This window comes from Rhea americana, unplaced genomic scaffold (assembly GCF_003343005.1).
Source record: "Rhea americana isolate MKP2758 unplaced genomic scaffold, rheAme1 scaffold_130, whole genome shotgun sequence".
NCBI lineage: Eukaryota > Metazoa > Chordata > Aves > Rheiformes > Rheidae > Rhea > Rhea americana.
The window spans coordinates 388,159-412,599 of NW_028185373.1; positions in this window are offsets into that span (position 1 = coordinate 388,159).

Here is a 24,441-nt window from a genome sequence, read left to right on the forward strand (position 1 = left end):
ACAAATCCATGGCTGCCAGAATTCCCAAAAACAAAGAGCTCCAATTTGCAACATGGGGGAAACTACCAGCTATATAACAGGTTTGGAAATCAGCAATCTTCTGTGTCACTTCGTAATCAGAACTGACAGGATATACTATTGGCACTTTGGAATTTGAAAAGCCACAACTGGATCCATGTGTCCTGTCCTGTATCGTCAATGGAAACCTACCTGCACATACCCAAAGGCAGAGCTAGCCCTCACACTCCTCCTCGCTTGTCACGCTGACAAACCATGAGTCATATTCAGAAGTCAAAAAGGGTCTATCCATAGAACTTGGAAAAAAGAAATAGCTTTACCAGTCTGTCATAGGTCAAATTCCAGCCTACTGAGTTCTGTGTTCATCCTGTAAGAAGCCCCCTCTGAAAAAACAAAACTACTGTTGTTGTTGTTATTTCTATCCCCTTAACACTATGGATCAGGGTCCCTTTATTTTAGGCACTGCACAAACAAATTATTCAAACAGTCTTTCCCTGGGGTGCTCCCCAAATAGGAGTGCCTAAAATCTTTCATTTGTCTGGACCTCCCACTTCCTACGAGGACATCTAGTTACATCAGGATTTCTGAATGTGAGAAAATAGCCGAAGTTCATCTTTTGTGTGCTGAGCACTGCCAGGGATAGAAAGAGGCTTTCTCTGGGTTCCTGCATTATATCACATTGGAGTGGCTTCTCTGGAGCCTGTGGTTCCTGGTTCTAATCTCCATTGTGGTGACAACATAGCACGCTCAGCTACTGAATGAGAAAGTTTGCTAATTTTCAATGTCTGTGCAAGTGTCTGACAGATACAGCAGACGTCATGGCCAATTTTCAATTATGTGCAGAAATAAAATGAGAAACCAGAATTTTCAGGATTTCTTTCCCCTCACCACCAAAATCTTAGGTATTTCGTCTGTGACAATAAAAAGAAGTTGCAGTGAATTACAGGTTAATAAAAAGCTCTGCCAGCTTAAAGCTTTATCTGGAAACTTTAAATAATCTTCTCTCACACACTGACTATGCTGTTCCTTGCAGTCCAAGACACAGGCAAGAGCCCAAGGCCTTGAAGAACAGTGCTATTTTGCACTAGTAAAAGATCTAACAAGCTCTACATTTGAACTGCTGTCTACTGCTGTTGCGCATTTCATAGTCTTATTGCCCCATTCAGTAGACAAACTCCCACTGTTCTTGCACCACCCCCAGATCCAAACCAAAAACATGCGGGCAATTTTCAGCTGCCCAGGCCTTCTTTCATTAGCTTGATTCCAAGGAACTTTCACTAGGCAACTGTGATTCTCTCTCTTGGCCCAACTTATAAAAAAACCCTCTTCTAGCCAGCTTTTCTTCATCATCACACCAGCAATTAACTGAGCAGCCTCCTTGAATTTCTACATTACACTCTTGTTTTCAAAATCAAATTTAATAATGTTTCCAGGAGTTGAAAAATATAATAGATGAAGCTACAATTGCTTTTTATCTTTCATGCCTACTAGAAGCAGGTCTTGACTAACAGAGCTTCTAGCAATCAAATTCCAACTTTCTGACTGCTTCCTTTCCTGATGGGCTGCTACAGGCAAAGGTTCAGTTTCCCTGGCAAATACCACAGCTGTGTGAAGTGTTCTTAGCCTCCTTTCACATCTTGGTCTGTAAATCTAAGTCCAGCTGAGCATCTATAAATTGGCCTGCTGTTAATTTATCTTGGAAAGTCTCATGCGGATATGCCAGGAACCTAAGTTTTCTCAGGTCCTCAGTTCAATTTGGGCCCCTTTTTTCTCTTCTAAGTCTCATGTCAAGAGTTTGAGCCAAATATGGATACAGCTTATCCTACATCCTGATCTAAATAAAAACTGTGCTACAAATCATACTTCCAATGTTTTCCTCTTCAAGCAACTTGCCTTTTTTTCCTAAGGGGCATGTTCTACCATACTGTTAGATCTCTCTGCTATTAGGCTTGTTTATGGAAGGAAGAAAAACTTATTGACAACATCAGAGAGATTCTCTGGTGAGATCCTATTTACAGATTATGCCCACAAAGACCTGCTTCCCAGAACAAAGTAGACACAAATGACAGAACATTTTCCTGCTCACAGTTACTAAGTCTCCCTCTTCTGTCACATCTGCTTTTTCTCATGATAACACTCACAGTTGTTTCTGTTTGTCGTCTCTCTTTTGTGTACATGTGTGTATATTGTACAGTGATTGCCAGTGATTTTAGATCCTCCACTTTAMAGAGGATAGCTCAGCTCTCATGGCTTAGCTTCTGACCAGACCTCAACTCTTTTGTTTCCTCCTATTTCACTGTGTAGGGAGCTTACTTGCTCTTCCTGTTAGCCTAAAAGAGGGGAGCGAGGCACACTCACTGCTTTATCTGCACCAGTGACTGCCTACAGATCAAAATTTTTGCTTGAAGGTCTTGCCATAAACAGCTCAATATCATGCTATATTCTCTCCTGCATCTTCCGAGGCCAAGGCTTTTTTTCAGCCTACAGTTGTGTGAAAGCTTTGCACAGCCAGGTCACATGGCAGTCACAAGCATGGTTGTGTGGTCAGATTGTGAACAGTCGCCGCTAGCTAGATCACGCAAGAGGGATTTTGTGTCATGGACATGYTGCCAGGAGAGTCCCACAGGGCCTCATAGCCAGCTTCCTGCTTGCTTTTCCCAAAAGCAGTGAGATGCCAGCAAAGATGAAGAGAGAGAACGAAAGACTGGTGGCTTGATGCTAGCCTTATACCTTCCTAGTACTTTTTAGTGTGCAACCTGTGCACATTGGTGCAAAAAGCTGGTTCCAGACCTTTCTCTCTTACAGCAGTAAGTTATTGTTGCCCTTTTTAGGAAACTTCGTCAGGTCATGCCTATGTAGTCATGTACAGACAGACTTGAGCTCTTTAGTATATTCCAGGATGGCTTCTTGGCCAAGTGTGCTAAGGCAGCTATTTGACTTCTGGATAGGAGTCAACCCACACCTGCCCATGAGAACTTGTCCTGTGACAGGTTTTCTGGTACTCCCAAACACAAGCCTAGAAAATAAGTTTTAACTTGCAGAGTCTTTCTTATAGTATTGTACCTGAAAGCACCAGCTGCAGAAAAGCAACAGCATCCAAAACACTACATGTTCCAGAGATGGAAGAGCCTTCATCCTGCTGTGAAAGTTGAAAAGAAACAAATTTCTTCCTCAACTTGTCATTGTGTGCAAAAATCTCCAAGTCAGAATTAATCTATCCAAACATAGACTTCCTCAGTACAGTCACCAACTGCTGAGTAGGCCTCCTCAGCCAAATGAGGTGCTTTCCAGAGCATGATTCAAGCAGATATCTAAATTAGGGCAAAAAAAGGCTTCAGGTGAGCAGCTCTGATGCAGACATCTACTACTGGACATTTAAAGACCAGTAAAATGAATCCCACCTCCAGAGACTTTTCGACTGACCCATTTTATCAAGAACTGTCATTTTTGCTCAGCAAAAAGCAAACACTTTCATCTGCATTTTTTATTTCAATTCATGCAGCATTCCAGGCTTGCACCTTAGATGCCTGGGAACGACTAGCCCTTTGGAGTGCGCCAATAGCTTAATAAAAATGGCAATAGCTTCATCATATAGCTGACTTCCAATCTGAGAGCTCACTTAGCCTTCTGTCATCTGATCTAACACACAGGTGGATTCCCAAATCAAATATATACTTTATCAAGCATCTTACAAGTCTCTGAAGTATGTATTTTGTAGCATTTCAGCCCAAATTACTTGCCAATAAGTTACTACTATTGTTCATATACCTCCCAAGATGTACATGGAGCTTTATAATCACATAAAATAGATAGGTCTCAGTCCAGAAAACCTCTGAATCTAAACAAAACATAACAACTAATGAAGATAGACTGCTATGTGGGGCTGGGGAAATGGTTACAACTAGTAAGGTTAATTTGGTATAGACTTCATATTAAAAAAAAATTTTTTTAATGTTTGCATTTTTTTCTGTTGTTATTTCTGGCCTTGGCATTTTCTGCTTGAAAAGTTACTTCCTGACCTGTCTGTTTTTATTTGCATTGAACCATTTGCTTCATCAGCATTTCCCAAGAGACTGTAGGATTGTCGCAAACTCCCTGCCACTTTATTTTAAGCAGACTGTATGTTCAAACTATTAGGAGCCACCTCAGCCCTCACTAGCAGTCAGGGAACGCTGACTGCATGGGGTGGCCTTCCTCAGAGGACCCCACTCTGTTTCCCCACAGCTGGCAGTCTGGCAGGGGAGAGAAAAAGATGGGAAGAGCTTCTTCACCTCCTGCACACAAGCCATGGCAATGTGGCGGCTTGTTTGCCGTGTGTGCCAGACATGGAAGAAGGTAGCAGGCTGCCTCACTGGATGCAGCCAGCACTCGATGGGGCACAGAGAGGTACAATCAGAGCACAGCAACACTCCTCTGCCCCTCTCTGCACATCCACAGCTGGTGTCAGATAAGCAGGAGGGGAACAAGGGAGCCACACCAGATCAAGACAAGATTAGGCTTTTGCAGTAACAGAGAGCAAGAGTTTTACCTAACAATGAAAGCATGTAAAAGGAAAGATAATGCAATGCAGATAGGACTTGACAAATTAATGTACTCCACAGATACAAAATGTAGGCAGATTGGTGACTATACAGGTACAATATGAAGATAAAACAAAATAAAGAAGGCAGGAAAGATACTTCACATCAAAAGCAAAAATTATTTCAGAGCTCTAGTAATGAATTACCTTAGGAGGGGAGAAAATCCTACCAAACTTATTTAGGTTCAGCAGCTAAGTTTCAAGAAGCATTTGGCTCTCTGCAGATGAGAATATCTGCAAGAAGAGGTTTAACATCAGATGAAAACAGTCTCAGTACCATATCCCTCTTATTATTTTGATTAACAATATAAAATATCTTAGTCTAGGTATGGTAATTGAATATGATCATATGATCCTATCTTATTCTGAGWAAGATAAAAAATATTAGCTAGCAAAGAATTTATTCTGACATTTTAGCCCAGCTCATCTGTATCCTCTCTCCACCTCTGATATTTCCTGATCACCTAACTTCTGTTTAGCTTATCTAATTCTATGCTGACACAAACTGCCTGCAATAGCTATTCATTTATGCTAAATTACTACTTACATTCTTATCCTAATCTGTTGCTAATAGTAATTATATACCGTTTTCTATATCATCTCACACTAAATCCTGATCATAGGCCTAGTAAGAGAGTTAGGATTAAATGATACCACATCTATTAGACAGCTGTTCACTTACACGCTGTTCTGCAGAAGCACAGTTGGGCGACAGCTCCCTCTGCACTTCGCCTCCACCCCTCCCCACCRATATGCCCTGAAACTGGTGTCATGGCTCATGGCCTTGCAGTGGTAGGAGTGTTCACTGTGAGGCTTAATGTGCCATGGGAGGAATCGGAGCCTCTCTGACCATAGACCACAGGGCAAAAYACTCACCAGGACCTCTGCCACCACCACGCTTCAAGCAGTGCTGGCGTGAAAACATCCAGTATGTCCCTCAAAAGAAGAATGCACAGGAGCAAGAAGTTTCTCTCAACTTAGTAGTGAGGATGTGATGCATGTCACTGTTGTACAGATGTCCTCCCAAGTCTCCTCATGATAGTCAAAGCCAAGCAGTGCCTGCCCATTACTACTATCCACAAAACATAGGATGAAGTTTGCCTGTAGTCCAAGAACTATTGACTACTGGAAGTCCCCTCAACTACCCTTTTAAGAGCTTACAGACTTCAATAGACCATTGGCTTTTTCCATTCTCTGCAGAAGAGTGAATTTTATCTGTAACACTTGCATACAGTACAGTGGCATAAATTAAATCAAAGTGGAGCTGAGGAAATCAATTACAGTGGATTCTCTGCAGGATTTAGATGGTTTGCTGTAAATAAGGCCCTGGGCCACACACTGAATGCTGAGAATGAACCAGTAATAATGAATTGTTACCCAGTCAATGAGCACTGTCCGACCAGTGCACTAAAAGAGGYCATCATGTCACAGAAAATAGAGCACGTGCATGTGTAATTGGAAACAATATCATACTGCATGCATTCAAGCAGCTGGAATGGAAAACACGCAAGCAATTTAATTCTTCTTCCTTCTAACTTTTGAGAGCTTTTTGTCCCAGGCTTCATATTTTCTGATTTCTTAGATTGAAAATACAAATACATAATACAACAGAGAATTGTTAACCATCACCAAAACCTTCATGAAACTCAGCTCTGAGAAACACCTAATGAAACTGCATTCATAAAGCAATCACGGAGTATTCAAAATAGGCACATGGGAAGTAGCTCATGGAAATGTACTGGGCTGGAGCAAACAAAGTGTGCCTGAATTGCCCCTGGGAAAAGCATGGCTACACAGTGTTTTGCAACAGAGGCTGCGTTCTTCAGAAAGGTATTTCAGAAACCGGCACGACTACAGATTCCATCATGTGCTGCCATAGTATCTTTTTATGGAAACATATGGATTTGCAGAAACTTATTCCACCTGCCTTGAAGGAACTAAGACATACAGTGCAAGCTTGTAAAGGCTGACAATTGTAGAACATCAATAATTCAAAACCTGCATGACTCACACTGCCCAACCCATCCCCCTAAGGTTACTTTTACTTAATATTCACTGAAGGCACATTGTTATTTCTTCTTCAAAAAAGTCATGAATAACTTACCATTCATTACCCAAGCACCTTTTTTTTGCAGTTGACTTCATCTAAAAGAATATGTAAGTATAGAAAATGTTGATTTCCCAGCCTCTTAAAATCTCCATAGTTCATTGCTGTTGAGCATAGAAGTATTATTCAAAAACTCTTGGTTTGCAGAAGACTACAGTTTTCTTGTTTGTTTTTAAAGCCTTAACTTTGTTTTGTACTTGTTTTGTAAACAATATCCACCTCTGTTCCTAAAAAAGTAACATAATGAAGAACAGAGGGCAAAAGCCACACCAGGTGAGCATTTGCGTTCAGCTAAAAATTAATAAATCAAAAGTCATACTTCAGACTACCGGAGAAATGTGGGCTGCTGAAGCCCTGTTACACCCTGTTTGGTAGAGGATGGTAGTAGGTTCTCAAGTACGCCACCTTGGATCATTTTAAATGCCTCAAACCCATGGGGCTTCTTCTATTTACCCTGGGAAGAAGGGACCTGTTGTTTCCTTACAGGCCTGCTCCATGTGATAAGATGGAATCTGTCGCTAGTCAGTTGCTGGTTTTCTGCTCAGGAATCACACATGAACCCACTGAGAATGGTACCTCTTTGAAAGCAGCATGAATCTTGTCATCAGTTACCACAGAAACATGTTGATTTTCACAGAATTGGTCCAGCTGGTTGAGCTAGAATATAGTTTTTAGAAAGAGTTTTTCTTTCAGTTTTAAGACAAGTGACAGAATTAGGATAGGATCAGGCCTTAGTTCTACCATCACTGTGAAGTTAGAACGGACTCCAAAAAAGTGGTCTTGCCCTTGGCTCCAAGCTGCTCAATTTCATCTAATTCTGCTCAGTTCCTCACATTAGCTGTGTGTTTGAGCTACCACGGTGAGTCAAATCAGGACAAAGGTCTGAGTAAAAGCAAATCTTTTCTCTTTTGACAGGGTAACTACCTTGGATCAGTTCACCATCCAGTTGAAGACACTTGTGCTAGCATCTCCAAGAGAAAGGTGGTGTTRGAATTGAAATAAGCATCGAAGCAGTGAAAGGGCAGAGCTGTTTCCCTCAGTGGTTTCTTCTAGTGTAAAATGATTGTGAAACTGAAACTCCAGTGCCACTGTATCWAATATGTACCTTATTTCCAGCCTGAATTTTCCTTCTTTCAGGTTAAACTTTAAGGTCCATTAAGTCTTCTCTGTTCTCAGCTATCAGATTTTTTTACTTATGTAGGTACCCACAACTGTGATTTCACCACCTTAGCTTCCTATTCCTAAGCCAAATCAACTGGCTTTCATCAGTGCCTAACATGCCTGTTTCACAGCACAGGTATGCTCCCCTACATGTYATTCGTTATAAATCCTCCCCAGATGGAAGATGATGACATCGCTTTGTCCCTGGCACTCCTTCATCTCTTTACTATAACAGTAAGCACCTTGTACTTAACATGAGGCGTATAATCAAATGCAAGCTGATGCCTCACACCTGGACTGGTGTACAAATGTCCTTTCACCTCTCGCAGGTAGCTACTGCACACTCACACCACCACCACATGCATCGCCAGTATGTCAGCCCTGGAGGAGCCTGGTACCTGCAGATGCCACTGAGCCAAAGGACAGAGGAGGCCCTTGCTGAGCAAGAGGCCCATGTGAAGCTTCCTCCCCGCCATGTGCATTTCTGCTCTGGGGGAGGGAGGTAGGCATGACTACTCCCATGTCAGCAGGGACTCGAGCAGACCTGTTACATCAGCACAAAGCAGCACTGGGAGATGTCAGCCTGGGTCTGGACTTAGCTACCAGCCCTATCTCCTGGAGCCCTTTCCTTTGGAAAACCTTGAATATGAGAGAGTCTTTCTATTCCTTCTTGAGATACAAAAAAGGCCTAGAAAATGTTTAGTTGGTCACCCCCGATAAGCACCCACTCCCAGTGATGGTGCCACCCAAGTGGCTATACTTGTTTCCTCACTCTTCTCAAAATCATACTCTTCTTCCAYAGTGTTACCCTAACTGAATTTTTCCCTCTTCAGCTCCTGCTGTGCCTTGTCAGCCCTCTACTGACACAAGTCCTACGTCAGCCCTTTGGCTCAGAGCAAGCAGAGCTTTTTGCTAGTCAAACAAGAGTTTACTGAGGACAGGGCTAAAGTAGCCTTATGCTCCTAATTGAATTCAAAATGAAGTCTCATCCTCCAGAACATAAACATTCTGCAAAATCATCTCCTAAAACAGAACAAAGAAAGCAACAACAACAACAAAAATACAACAGAAAACACTAACATTGGATTCCAAGTTTAAACAACCAAAAGAATTTTGTCACCAGCAAAATGCTAGTGACTAGCTCAGGCTTTAGCTCTCCAATGAATTGCCAAGACCCAGGGTTAGGTGTTGCAATGGTGCTCTGCAGCAGCAAAGATGGGATGGGTGTGAGACAAGGAAAGCACCCAGAGACCTGTGGGGCTTAAACAAGTTAAATCGAGTAACATACCATCAATACATGCCGCAAGCAATGGAGACTTTAATTTGTCTCCTACCATGATTAAAACTTGGAAGTCTATGTAACACAGTTTTTATAAGGACAGGGCAAGTATAGCTGACAGGTGATTAATAACTGTAACAGCCAAAGCACTTTTTTCTTTGTTAAGTTTATGCAGAAATATAGATGTATATATAATTTCTTTTCCTAAGTTGTTACACTATGGGCCATATGTCCAGAAAGCCACGCCCCATAAGGGTTAATGAGCTCAGTAAAAATTAGCAGTTCAGTGTCTATCAGATGATGCTTACTGCCGAGGAATTTTTAAAACATTATGTCAAGTGGTAGTACTAGGCACTTGTTTGACTACCACAGCTCCCATGGAAGCCAGTTTAGATGCTTGCCTTCAGTGAGAGAAAAGTCAGAGTACGACACTTCAACTATAGGCCTAAAATATGGCCTTGTGCCCTGCTAAAAATTCAATATTAAGAATTTACTAGTATGACTAAATTCAGGCAGCCCAAATCTTCTCTTTTATCTCCATAGTCTCAACTTACTAACTCCTGTCAGTACTAACAACCAAGCTGAGACTTCAGGGAACAGATCTGTCAGTGATCTCATCTCCAAAATTATCTGGTAGCTCATCAGAGGTCATGTGTATGCAAGAGCTTGTGTAGGATGGAAAGTGTGGTCACAGGCAGAAAAATGGAGCCATGATATAGATCATCTCAAGCTCCTGTTGGTCAATAGTTTACATGTTTTTGAAGCTGCTCAGCTTTGTGTAATATATTCCTAGGGTCAGAAAGAAGGACTCGGTAGCACCTAAGTAGGTGGGAGACCTCAGCCTCAASGTACAACTGCAAAACCACTTGGTATTTCTACAGGGAGTATAGAGAAGGCAAGACACCCGGGTAGAGTCAGTCCTTGGAGCAAGCCTCCCACCACCCTGTGATTATGGAAAACAAGGGCCTATCTTCTCCTTTACATCTGGCTTTATGAATGGTGCCTTTGCCACAGAAATGGTCACCACTTGTATCCAGAGGAAGCTGTTCACTACTAACACTTTTCCAAAGATTTAAACAGCATTTTCCAAATAATGGAAAGGAAGGAAGGAAGATAAATAGCCAGACACTTCCTTTCAGGTGACAACTCTGCAAATAGCAAGGGTGAGTGACCCCTGTAGCACTCTGCTGATATACACGCACATGGAGGCTTTTGCATGTGTGTGACCAGTGCTTTGCACCACCTAACTAGGGTTTTCAGAGCTTCTGAGCACAGCACATTACAAGCTCTGTGCTTTGAGTGCATGGAGTCTGTTGGGCCACACTTAGCAGCAAGCAGTTTTAGGAGCAGTGTATTCACCAGATTTTAAAAATATCACAATGCATGTCTCGTGCCTTTGCTTGAAAGATCTCTAAGTGCTTTATAAATATGCATGAATCAATCCCCAATGATGTGCCAGAGATATTCTATAGACTGTGCTGAGGCATGTTCGCAAGAGTGAGGCTCTGCAGAAGCAATTCACAATAAAGAAGCATTATTATTGCCTGTTCTTTGCAGTTCACCTTGAGAAATTAGACATAAATACTGCGATGGCAGCACTGTCTGGATTGTACAGGCAAAGCTGCCAATCTCAGAGTAGCAGAGTAAGAAAAGAAGTATTTCGATGTAGCTCCCAAGTTATACTATCTCCCACGAAGACACAGCCAACTGCCTTTTCACACGTACAATGCCCTCCATCACTCCTCAAAATATACTAAATCACAATGCCGCCTCTGTTGATTAGCAAAGACTTCACATGAGAGCTTCTACTCAACATGCTGTTGCACAAACCCAGAATTATAAACCAGAACCGTTTCCTAATCGTAAAATCAAATGTTTTAAGACTGAGCTACCCAGTGAGCTCTCCAGGTCTGCAGTTAGAAGGTGTTGAATAAGCCAGAGCTCTGAATTTGGAGATTGTGACATTGTAATCAAATAGTGAGAAATCTGTTTTGTGGCTGTGCAATCAAGTGTGTGAGCCTGGCAGAAGGGGATTAAATGAGACTGGGGTGTAAATTTACATTAGCTGGAAGTATAAAACAGGCCTAAGACATGTTAAGCAGACACTAGGCCTGTAAATAATGACACAAACATAATAAACAGACTCTTGGCAGGAAGCTGCCCTTAGGACAAAATGGAAGAGGCTCCTGAGATTTGATGAAGGAAAAGAAAATCACTGAAAAGAGAGAGGAAGTACAATCTGTCCCCAGTGTGTATAAAACACAGGGCTAAACAAATCAGAATAACCTTGAGACGTGCAGGCCTCCCTGATATTTCTCAGCTTCTCAGCTGCCCATGTTCCACTTGCAAAGCCATAAATAATGGAAAGAAAACTCTCAAACACTTCAACAACAGAGCAGCTTCCAGGTATTCTATCACCAAAAGCAGTTTCCAGTATTTATCATGGGGATATAACAGCAAAAACACTATTCAGGCTTAATGTCATTGACCACTACAAGATCAAAAACAAAGCCAATCTCCTCTATCCTTCAACTTCAGTAAGTTAACCAATTTGCCCTACATTGGCCCTTTTGAGTCCCTTTTGTGGTGGAGAGCTCCAGAACCTTCTCAGTTAGTTGAAATACTGCTATCTAGAATAGCAGGCATATATATAACATCTAAATAAATAAGATGCCTTTTATTTTTAAGCCACAGATTCTTAAGGGTGTTTTCTGTCAACTCTCAGCTCAAGAGGATGATCACAGAGGATCTGTTCGGTCAGCACTGCAGAGGAAGAAAGCTTTTGACAGGTTTGGGAATAGCTTCCAGGTCACTATTTAGTCACTGAGGGAGGAAAAGTGGGGCAATGTTTCCATCTACATGCACAGATCCTTGTTCAGATTGGAAAGTTAACAGGAGTGGAAGGACACCTATAGAAGAAGAAGACAGACAGGACACTAGCAATACAGTATTTGTGCATTTAGCATCATGTAGGCACAAGAATTGTGTTCCTGTGGCTTGCTGCTTCCTCAAGAACCAGTGTGTGCTGTGTGGCCTAGAGTGCCAAACGAGCAACTGCAGAGTGATTAAACTACTAACTCTGCTTCCAGCAGTTTTGGGAAAAGTCTGCCCWATTTGCCAAGATCGCCCTTCCCTATGCACGCTGGCTCTACCTAGCTATCTTCCGCTATCTACTGCAGGCTCGAGAAAGGAACTAGGCATGGCGTGGGCCTCCCATACAGCAATACTGTGAGGCAGGAACAAGAGGAGGGAGCTGCTGGCTTCTGTCACCAAGAGCAGAGGCTTTGACCCCTGGTAGCATAAAACTGCTCCAGTGTTATTTCTTTTCAGCCAAAAACTACATCACTTTGTGACTCTTGGCCACTTCCCTAAGAGGCAGGGAGGGAATCTATATTGCCAGGGCAGGGTTCGTCTGCCTAGACCCAGACTGTTTTTCCTTTGCCTCCTGCCCTCTGTATCGCTGACTACACACCTCCCCACTTCACAAGCTCTCCAAGCAAGGTTCCAGCCAACACCAGTCTCAATCTGTGCATGACTCCTGTTCATCCGGGAGGTTGAGCCCTGGAGGAGGTGAGTATGCTCAAATCACCTACGTAAATACAAGTGGTAACAGCAATGCTTTTGTATAGCAACWGGGATAAATTCAAGTTGCTTTCTTATCTTTAACCTTGGCCATCTCCCATGCTGAGGCTGACTTCCATAGCCAATTGCAGCCTGTACGTACTTTGTGAAAACCTAACTCCACTTCTTACTGGGCTCCACTGATCCAGTCTCTGTCTCTCTCCACGCTCAGCCACCCACATGGTCCGAAGCCTGCCTTATATTCTCTTTGTACTACACCACCAGACAGCTCCCTCCATCTTGCTTTCTGGCATGAGGAACACAAGAGCACACAGAAGAGCCTCGCCGTTCTCAGTCCCTGTGCTGAGCACTACAGTATTCCCAAGCAGCTACCGCTAAACTCCTTCTTAGTTTCTGAAGTCCTATTCTGAAGCATGCCTTGGTGCCATGAATCTCTACTGACTACATGTGACTGTCAAATTTCAAGAGATGCTAAGCAGGCCAAATAGAGGCAATTTATCTTGGAAAAAGAGCAAAAGGCATGCCCGTGACACTATGGCATCCCACTGTGAAATCACAAGCATGGAAGCATCAAAGTTTCTCAGGAAAAACACTTTTAAACACACTGTTTAAAAAAAAAGAGACATTTCTTTTTAATGTAGTATGAACAAAACAACAATGGAAATGACTGAACTAACGTAGGCAAGACTTTCCGCAAAATTTCAGTCTAAAGTGGATACTTGACCCAGGAAATACCCATTAAAATGATTCAAGACTGGCAAAATAAAAAAATAAAATAAAAAAAAGCAAGTAAAATGACGGTAGATTTAAACTTTGGGCAATGCTAGGAGACCTACCTGTACTACACATGCATCTATGTAACACAGTAGATGTTACGTTGTGGGCCCACAAACCCAGACCTGCAGTCACCATAGCCACCTATCTGTGATGTCCTCACTACATTCCTTTTTCTCATTTTCCTTAAGAAATCTGAAAGAGGACAGGTTTATAACTGGAAGGACTAGAATGAGTTGTTAAGTTGGAGATTTTGAGTGGGAGAGAGATTATCCATGCTGTCCTCCTCCCACAGATTTCACATTTGTGCCTTCCTCATATGAGGTGTTGCTCTTGGCACACAGAGGATGACCTAACACTCAGAGAGGCAAGCTTTGCTGCTGTCCTYGAGGTATCTCTTTCTGCCACTCAGGTGGCCTCCCATGGCCAGAAGGAAGGGAGAGACTGAGCCTTTCAGCACTTATAGACTGCATATGTAACTGCATCCAGYGTACCTGACAGATCACCCCTAGGAGGTAACAGGCAGGCAGGCAGCAGGAGACAGTGGCACAATCAGTGTGTGTATATGTTTCAGACTACAGCCTGCATTCCTGTTCAGAGCCATCAAGTTTTTTGTTATTATCACAACTCTCAGCAGACAGGGACTGGGAATTCCTTCTTTAGCTGCCTTGTGGTGAGAGCWGATCAGTATTTGCAAGGAAGGCTGGCATTCAGCTTTGGTCCTTGTTAAATATCACAACGGGTAGTGGGGAGAGAAAAGCAAATTTCCCATTCAGGGAAAGAGGGAGATTGAACTGGACTCACACCCTTCAAACTCATGTCTCCATCAAAGGGAGGAGTTGCATGCTTTCTAAAGGCTCCCATGCATTGTCTCTCTCTGCTCTCATGTTATGCACTACACAAATTTATAGATCTGTTTTCTCCTTGTTTATTTTGTTTAGCATCCCATTTCTACCGAGCAGCTTCACCGTGCATAATACAGCAGCTGCCAATAAGTCACTAGGATAGACAACCTTGTTTTCCACAGGGAAGCATGTGTAGTCAGAAAGAAATGAAGCATCTAAAAATAATGCCCTTAACACTCTACATGCAGCTGGTTTTCTCCAATTTTCCACTGGCCTGCTGCTGTATGCTGATGACAGTGTAAGAGGAGATCAGAGAGCCAGCTCAGTACTTTTCCATGCAAGAATGAAATCTCTAAGAATAACAATTTATCAGAGGAGCTGTGTCTGTTTGACCTGGCTCATTTTCAGCGATTAGAAACCAAATAACTCACAATGTATTGTGTTGACTTTGTGGGTTTTTTTAATCTAAGAAGTGATTTTCATGTTTCATCATTTTTTTTTTTTGGGGGGGGGGTGGAGGGGAAAGAATGCACATCTGTCTTCCAAAGTGGATCAGTGAGAGGATAATAACAAATAATGATAACTTACCCACGTGGAGCGCCTTTCATCTTGAAGGATCTCAGAAATGCTATAGAGTTTGTGGTCCGGTCCTGAACTGCCAAAGTCACTGCTGATTTCAGTGGGAGCAACAGCAGGACCCAAGGCCAGATGGTATCACTGCAACTCTACTAGTAACCAGCTTGCCRGCAGAAAGCTATACTTTCGCTGTTGGGGAGAGAGGTATTTCTGGCTCTGGAACTGTTAAGTTGTATGTTAGAGTTTGTACTCTCTTAGTCCCTTGGGRAGAAAAGGGATCTTATTTAGAAGTAACCATCACCCCTGGTCTCCCACATTGCCAGATGAGCAGGCCAGGTGAAGCGAATGGTAGGCAGCCCTGTGACAGAGGACATAACCATGAAAGAGCCTGAAAACCTCAGCATTGCAGTCTCTGATAGTTTCAGTATCATAATCTCACCTATTGAGATGGTCATTGCATCACTGGCTCTATCTGTGCTAATAAACTGCACAGTGGCAAGGCCCATGCGCTTCATTGAGGTCAGCTGACATGGACTGATCGTATCCATGCTGCAAACCTCTTAGCCTGCAAACCAGGGCTATGTTCAAACTGCCTATTAGGAATGGTTCTTGCCCTGAGGGGCCTGATGCCATGCGCAGGAAATATTTAGGAGGTGCTAGGTGCMTAGGAATTATGCTAATTAAACAATCATGTTACAGCACCTGGGCCCACACACCTGTAGGCATTACTTTATTAATATAGACATAACTACTGGTTTCGCTGAAGCAGTGTCCTATTTACTGTTGCAGTGCTCTAGCCCCAGTGATATGAGTGCACACACAGTCAGGGAAGAGCTGGAAAAGGCTAAAAAAATCCTTGCAGGATTTACAGGGCAAAGCCTGCCTTCAAGCAAAGCCAACAGGGTGGAAATGAAACAGCCTGGGGTGCTTTCAGACTACACAATTGAGTCAGAAAAAGTAAAACCCATACACTCAGCAAGAAGTCAGATCCATTTGTGTATTACCTGCATGCACACAAAGGCCTTTCCCTCCACTGTCTCCTCCCTGTCCTCCTTCACACCATACAAAAACATTTGTATTAAGCTAATGAGATGCACATTCCAGCGCTTTCCCAAATTGAGCCATGATTACGTTGATGACTCAGAAATGCCAGGTGCAACTTCAAAGCAATGACGATAGGATCTCCAAATTAGATCTCAAGGAGACACAAATTAAACATATAATGGTGAAGGATGAAAGTAGGAAAGAATTGGTTGAGTCTCTGGAAATATTGCTCAGATACTCAATAGAGAATTGAAACAAAACCACCTGGCTTTAGTATTTGAGAATACCATCAGGACTCCCTTGGAGGAGGCTTGCTGGAGTCCTCAGCCAATGGGAAAGGCAAAAGTTCTTTCCCATCTCAGTGGACATCTATCAAACAAAATGGGATACATTTTCAAGGACTCTGCCAAATTTAGATGTTGTGTACTCCTGCCTGGCTGTCATGACCACTCTGGAGGTCACGCAAAGAGAAATATTTCTCACAGCAGAAAAGTAAGAGGAGAGGACTGCATAGCAACCTCCTCTTTCAAGTATAGCACAAGCTTCTCCATTCCCTCTAGGAAAATCCTGCCTACGTGCTACGATGCCACAACCCATCTCGAGTTCTAAATTTGTCCAACATACAACATCTGGGAGATATTCACACACACACGAAGAGCCCTGTCCTGCAACACAGTGGGAGGAGCCACGCGGGACCACACTTACTCCAAATGTTTACCAGACAAAATAGCACTGGATACTATATATAAAGAACTGCAATTTAGAGGCCCGAATCTGCTCCTTTTGAAGGCAATGGCAAAATCGCCACTGTCTCAGCCTGCTGCAACCAYTGATCCTTCAGAAGACCCTGAAAAGAAGCAGCAGTGAGGGCCTATCATTGCCTTGGCAGCAGAGACAMAAAACGTGGTCGCAGCACACACAGCAGGTGGCCAACAGTCATACAAACAGCTGTTGCAAACGCCTCRTGAAGCAACCCCCAGTGAGAATTACAAATAAATTTAGCCCTTTAGAAAATAACGCATGGTTCATATCATGAAGTCTTAAGTTATGAGCTGGGCAGCAGCAAAACCCATTGTCATTAGGGATGTGGCTCTTTCCTCATCTCGCCATGTCTTTCCAGATGGTTCTGTGAAACTTTTATGTAATTTTGCTTTCCAACAATCTGGTTTAAGTATCCCATACATCCCCAAAGAACCCTAAGAAATCATTGTGCTATGCCTGCACACAAGTCATAGGCCCACCCTGAGTTCAGCATTGTCAAGCTACCACCCAGACACAAATCAAAACTTCATTTAGGAATGGCAGAGCTGGTTAACATTACTTRAGCCAATCCCAACAATATTCCCTTCTTTCTTCAGAAACATCCATCASACAAGCAGCTTCACATCCTAGTCTGTTAGCTTCTACTCAGCCAATAAACACACACCACACTACAAAGAGGCAATTCTTACCGCATAGGAGAAATCCTGATTTTCTCCACAAATTCAGAGACCAGAACTACCTAAAGTACTATTGTTCACTTAGGTGCTCTCTGATCACTATCACAGTGCTGGTGTTTTGCCACTCATACTGATCTCTGCAAAATACGAATTGTATATCCTAGCCCAACGTCAAGTGAAGCCAAAGGTGAATTTCTGAAGCCAGTATCTTTGCTCCAGATTGGATATAGAGTGATCTAAACTGGATTAAGAGTGACCAGGCTGGAGGGCTATGTGCCTTGAAACAAGTGTTCTTAGAACATTTGGGTTTAATCAATACTTTGTCCCATTTTAAAGTTAGGCCAGGAAAAAATAACTATATTTTGCAATCAAACARTATTTATATTGTTCTTTCATGCTCCAGCTTTTTATAGTCAATGCATATGGCCCTAAAGGCAACTCCATTTCAAGGGAGTCTACTTCATAGATCATGGTTTCTGGGAGAGAAGTAGAATGAAAGATTCACTTTGATGTTCTGTAGCCCAAAGCAGAATTTTCATGAGACACACTTCACTACCAAAAATAAGTAAATAAATAAATAAAAAGAATCTTCTGGGTGTCTGCAAACTGTATATAAAAATAAAATTTTTAATATAMAATAAAATTGTTGTTGACTGTAGAAATATTCCCATGGTTTATGATGTCAATCTGAGTATGCAGTACAGCCACAGGACACTGCATAAGGGCTACACTGTCAACTGAGGCACAGCATTTACAGTATTACTAATCACTCCTCCTCTCATCTTCTCAGAAAGCTGAGTCCCCTAAGTATTAAACAGGTTACACTGTGTTTGCTTGTCATTGAGCTAGCAAGAGGATGGGGGTAAGAAGAAATTCCCSTTGTGCGGGGTTTTGTCCTGGTCTTATCACGCTAAAGGCTGGCAGAGCACRAGCACTCTCATGCGTTAGCACAGGTAGCAGGCCTTCTGCCCAGTATGTTAGGGTGAAACATGGGGAATGGCAGTCTCCCCCCACCGTTGCTATCAAACTACCCTGCAGAGCTGGGTAAATCATGGCATCTCCCCACATCTCCATGACTCCGGCAACCCTTTGTAAACTTTGGCTATTTGGGCCATATGCTCCTTTGGCCAGGAACTGTTTTCTCCGAGGTGTTTGTATAAAGCCTGGCATGCTGGGATCTCTGCAGAAACCGATAAGAATCATCATTGTGCATGAAGCCTGCCAGAGCAGCTGCTGGGGTTGTACCCAGGAGGCACTGTTGTGTAATGCCTCCAYGTTTAAGTGTTATGACCTGAAATTTCCATTCAGAACTCATTAGGTGCTACTTGAGGGGAACAACAAGTACGAAGTTAGTCTACACTTGGAAGCTCCTTAGTAGGACACAGAGCTAAGTCTCAACTTTCACCTTCTCTCTGAGCTCATGACTTGCAAGTGCTTGCTTTACTAATCCAAATTTTTGCCTCCTCCTACTTCTCTCATGGAACAGGGGCCACAAGATTCCTTTTTTACATTCACAGTTACCAAACTCTGCTTCAAGTAGAAAAAGWGTATCTGTGAGCTACAACAGGCAGTGCTACCATTTGTCCACATTTTCCTCTTCTTCTCAAGTGCAATCATCTACGATCCTCAAATTTCAAACACTTACCTGGGGAGACCTCTCTTCACAACTTCCAGAACTGAAAAGTTGTGAAGGGTTTAAAGTTTCCTGCCATTCTAGGAGCACCTCAGCCTCAGTTCCTAAAATAGTCTTTCCTCTGGCCTCTAAAAGTCCACTATCAGCAAAACCCTCCTTCACTTCCATGTTCCTTAGACCTGATCTGAAGAAGGAGGAGGGTCAGTAGCACACAGTTCAGTAAAGAAAGACTGCTTACCAAAAAAATAAATAAAAATAAAAAAGGAAGTTTCCGATAGAAGAGCTAGGAATTTGCTTAATTCTTCTGCCAGTATCACATAGTATATGTAGATAATAGAGAAAAATACATATATATAGTAAATAAGTGTAATTCCAAGATGAGGATAGTTTGTCTGAAATTTGTCTTAAATGATTATGAAGATTAGACTAAATATAGCTTCAATATGGAGAAGGAGGTGGTATATTCTCTCACCCTGTCTCCAAGAGTTTGGACAATTAGGAAGGAATAAAGAGGATGAAAAGGGAATGAAAGAGTCTTTCTCACACACACACACACACACACACACACACACACAAATCTGCCCTGAACTGGCACAATAAAAGTATATTATAAACCTAACATTGCTTACGAGCACTGTATGAATCAAAAAGAGGTCAAAAATCATAGAATGGTAAGGTTGGAAGGGACCTCTGGAAGTCATCTATTCCAACCCTCAGCATAGCCCATACAGAGGTTGAACCCATGACCTTGGCATTAGCAGCACCAYGCTCTAACCAACTAAGYTAAACCATCATCCCGCAGAGATGACAAAATGCCTGCCCAGCCTTTGTCTGTAGGCATATTTTTGTTCTTGCTGTAATTGTTTAATAGAGAAAGTCATGTGAAAATCACTTGATTTCTTTATTAAGCAGTAGAAAGATTACTTAGACCCAGTCTATAACCTTGGGCCTGAGCTAGCTTACACCGAGGATAGAGTAGAGCAGGCTGAGCTCCCTTTCCCGTTTGCAAAGCCTATGATATTCACTTACAGGTCTGTCATCCTGAAATTAAATACTTCAGTGATTTTCCCCCACCTTCCCTATCCAAAGCAATGCTAGAGCCTAGCAATCATGTGAACTCTGTAATAACACACTGGCAAATTCACAATGGAAGTAAATCATTTCAGTGAGGAATCAGATTTCATTTTAAGTGTCGAAGAACTTATTTAACCAGAAGCAAAAGAAAGTCAAAATTAGGAATCTGTTTACTAAATGTAGAAGTAGCACAGGGCTGATAATAACTACCCTTTCTGACAAGAAATGTGATGGGATAATCCACTGTTATTCTTGTCTTTKTGCACTATTGGTGGCTACAAAAAAAAAGAAAAGAAAAAAAAATAAAGGTAAACGTTTTGGAGATCAATTTTTCCCTGTGCAGTTCCATGGAGGTCACAGCTCAGGGTGATGATATAGGGCAGGATTTAGATTACCCAATGTAGTGGTCATCTCTTAYAGGCCATGTCTACTTAACATTCAGTCACACCTCTCTGGTAGGACAAATTTCTGGACAACATCAAAACAAGAAGGAAAGGCAAGGAATAAAAGTGGAGGTTCATCTATCCTGCATCAGATACATCTATGAGTCTCAAGGAAGGATGTTGAATATCTGGTTAAAAATAAAATAAGGCACCAATCTCATGTTAGAAAGCTGCTAAAGACCACCTAAATAAGGAGAGGAAGATGAACAAGCTTTTTCTTGAGCAAATATCAGAATGACCCTGATGGTAGATGGGTATCTTTTGGACAAACAATTCTGTAGGACAAGTGCCTGCACCATGCTAAATGCAGCTTTTTATTTTGGATGGAGAATGCTGCTGAGGCTTGACTGTGCTTTTTGTCTGATTCCAACTGATTGGCAAGTGACAAACTGAGAGATAATTTGAGTGACATGATGGAGTTTATCATTCTAAGAAAAAGAAACGAAAGCAGCAGAACAGGGATAATAGTGCTCAGGAGTGCAGAAATCACCAGTTAAGCAAATGGCTGGTAAAGTCTTCTGAGAATATAATTGGGGACATCTGCGAATTAGTAACTGATACTATATTGAATGTGCAGTGGCAAAGTATCAAGATTCAAAAGAAAGGTCTTGATATAACCTCTGAGTCAGTGACCAGAATATCAAAAAGGACTTCTGCAAATAATAGAAGCAAACGCACATAACTAAGGATGAGTGAATTGGAACAGCATAAAGCACATAGGAATAAATGAATGTCAAGTAACAAAGGATATAAAGGCAATAAGAAATAAATTAGATGAGTAAAAAAGGTGCTTTTCCAAGCAGGAAGAACAGCCCACAGAGATGTAAAATAGATGATAACATGCTTTTTTTTCAGCATTCACAAAAAAGTTAACTATGACTTAGTGTTAACAAGGACATAGCAAGGTAGACTACAGTGTAAAAAACAAGAGTTAAAAATAGTTTGATAAAACAAAGGTATTCCAATAATCAGGGCATAAGGAAATCCACCTTCGCATGTATAAGGAACTAGCTGCAGTAATCTGAAAGCCTTCAAGAGGAGGCAGAGGATAGGAGAGGTACAAGAGGATTCAGAAGAATGTAGTACTTTTCTAAAAGGATAGGGAAATTACAGATCTGTCAGCAAAACAGGGACCTCTGAAAACCAGAAACTGCTGTTAAACAGTTTTTTGCAAGTACTTAGAAGATAATAAGAAACAGCTAAACTGGGCTTGTCAAGAACAAATTTTGTCAAATTAATATAATTTCCTCCTTAGAAAGGATGACTGACACGGTGGATTCAGGGACATTAGGCTACAAGGAGTTGCTTTACCATTGTATGTCAGCTCACATTCTCCTCTAAGAGCAAAAATGGTATGGTCTAGGTCTAACTCTGGGTCTGTCTGGTGGAGTTTTAAAAATAAGAAAAGAGGAACCTACAGGCCTCTTCCAAACCCTGCCAAAGCAGGGGCCATGACAGAGTCAAGAGTGCTTTCTCCTGCATGACCTTATGCTGAAGCCATGCTCAGTTTGTTTTCGAAAGAGAGAGTATCTTTGATGCTCAGTTTGCATTTGCTCAGGTTTCTCTCAGCTCTTACCAGACAAGTGGTTGAGTYAGAGCTCAGACAGCTTTTTAGATTCTTATGGAGTTATGTTCCYGCAGCAAGGAAGCAGGGAATCAGAGAAAGTGGGCTTAAAGGGAAGGGAGTTGGAGAAAGACACTATAAAAGAATGAAGAAGAGATTCTGACTATGTCAAGAGAAGTATGGGGCTCTAAGATGAGAGGAAGAGTAGCTAAGGGAGGAAGGATGGTGCTGTGGGAGGAGGATGCCTTGTGAGAGACAAAAATGCCCAAAATGCTGGAAAGAGAATTCAAGAGGATGGGGAGAGAGAGACAGCCAGCAGACACACATTCCTGGGGAGGGAACGTTTTTGGAAACTTTAGTTAGCGATTCACACAGTCATTCCTTCTCTTTCTCTCGTGCACAGAAAATCATGCAGTTGCACACGCAGAACAGCCTACTTACATTAACAAATACATGCAGCTAATCTCACACATCACAATGCTCCCAGAAAATACCTTAATTAGATTCTTTATTTTTGGTCAGAGTGTGATATCAATAAAGGTTATCTTAAAGCAACCAGCTTGGAAGCTGGTCTCCCTGGGCACACCATACAGTCAAGGGACAGAGAGAGGTTCCTCCAAAAGGAAATTCAAAGCAAGAACCTAATTTAAGTGTCCAGAAGCATGCTGTGGAGGAGGTTTTCTCTCTTGACTATACAGAAAGCTTTGGAGCCAGTCTTCTGAATTAGTGACCTGAAAGTAGTGCAAAGATGATCTAACGTGCTTCAATAGGACAAAGTAAGTGATTGCTTTCAGAACACATCAGGAAGTTCAGGTCACAGAATCACAGAAGGTTTGAGGTTGGAAGGCACTTCTGGAGATCATCTAGTCCAACGTTCCTGCTCAAGCAGGGTCAACTCAAGCATGTTTCCAAGGCTTATGTCCGAACAGCTTTTGAATATCTCCAAGGATGAACACTTCACAACTTCTCTGGGTAAGCTGTTCCAGTGCTCAATCACCCTCACAGTAAAGAAATTTTTTCTCATATTCAGACAGAACTTCCTGTGTTTCAGTTTGTGCCTGTTGCCTCTCATCCCATTGCTGGGCACCACTAAAAAGAGTCTGGCCCCATCCTCTCTACATCTTCCCTTCAGATACTTATACACATTGATAARATGCGTCCTCCTTCTCCCCTCCCCCCTCCCAGTCTTCTCTTCTCCAGGCTAAACAGCCCCAGTTCTCTCAGCCTCTCCTTATATGAGCGACGCTCCAGTCCCTTCACCATCCACCATCTTACAGCCCTCTGCTGGTGGACTYGCTCCAGTAGATCCACGTTTCTCTTGTACGAGGGAGTCCAGAACTGGACACAGTACAGGTAGGGKTTTTTTTTCTGTAAAAAGATATACTTGCTAAATTATTTACAATATTAAAATACAAATATTTTATTTTTTTCATTTTTCATTAGAATTTTTTTCAAATTTTCACCACAAAACTGAAACTCTTTCACAAAATATTCTCTAGAATAAATTTCTCCAGAAAAAAACAGAATTCAGCTAGTCAGATGACAGCTACCCAGTTTGTTTAAGTTCAGGTTGCTAGATACTTGAAGTTTTTTAGTTCTCAGTTTTTCCTAATGGAAAACATGAGAAATATAATTAAACCCAGATATTTTTGCCAAGGAAATTTCCATTTTGGCTAACATGACAGYCTTCATTTAAAAAGCATTTCATGTTAAAAATTCCACTGAAAAGACATTTTAAAGAGGTTTCTACTGCAGGCGATGGTGCAATATAAATATCTAGGCTACACGGGGGAGAAAGAAGTAGATATTTTGATTTGTCAATATACTTAAGCATGAGAAAACTCTGACCACACAGGCAGCTGAGGTTCATTGCATGCTGCAGGATGTTGTAGTTAAACTAAATAATCAAGATGTAAAAAGCCCTGGCATGAACACCTTTGCATTTGCTCTGCTTGGAAATTACCAATTCACATGTCTGAAATGTTGGTTTGGCTTACTGTTGCAGGATAGCTCATGTGATGGCTTGTCACACTCCGAAGAGGCTGAATCAAGATTTGATAAAAGAATGAACATAGATTTACACTGTCACTTAGTGACACACTCTCTCAATTACAGATTAATCTGCTGAGTGGATGAGAAGCCTCTTGAAAAAAATATACATTTAGTCTATTAGRTAGAAAAACCCTGCTAAAATTTTGAGGGCAGGAGAAGGTAGATGAAATGCTTTGCAATGGGAATTAATAACAAATTCATTGGTGAAAAAATAATTTTATTGTGAAGAAGGGAGACCAGAAAAGATATTTTCAGACTGACCAGAGAAGTT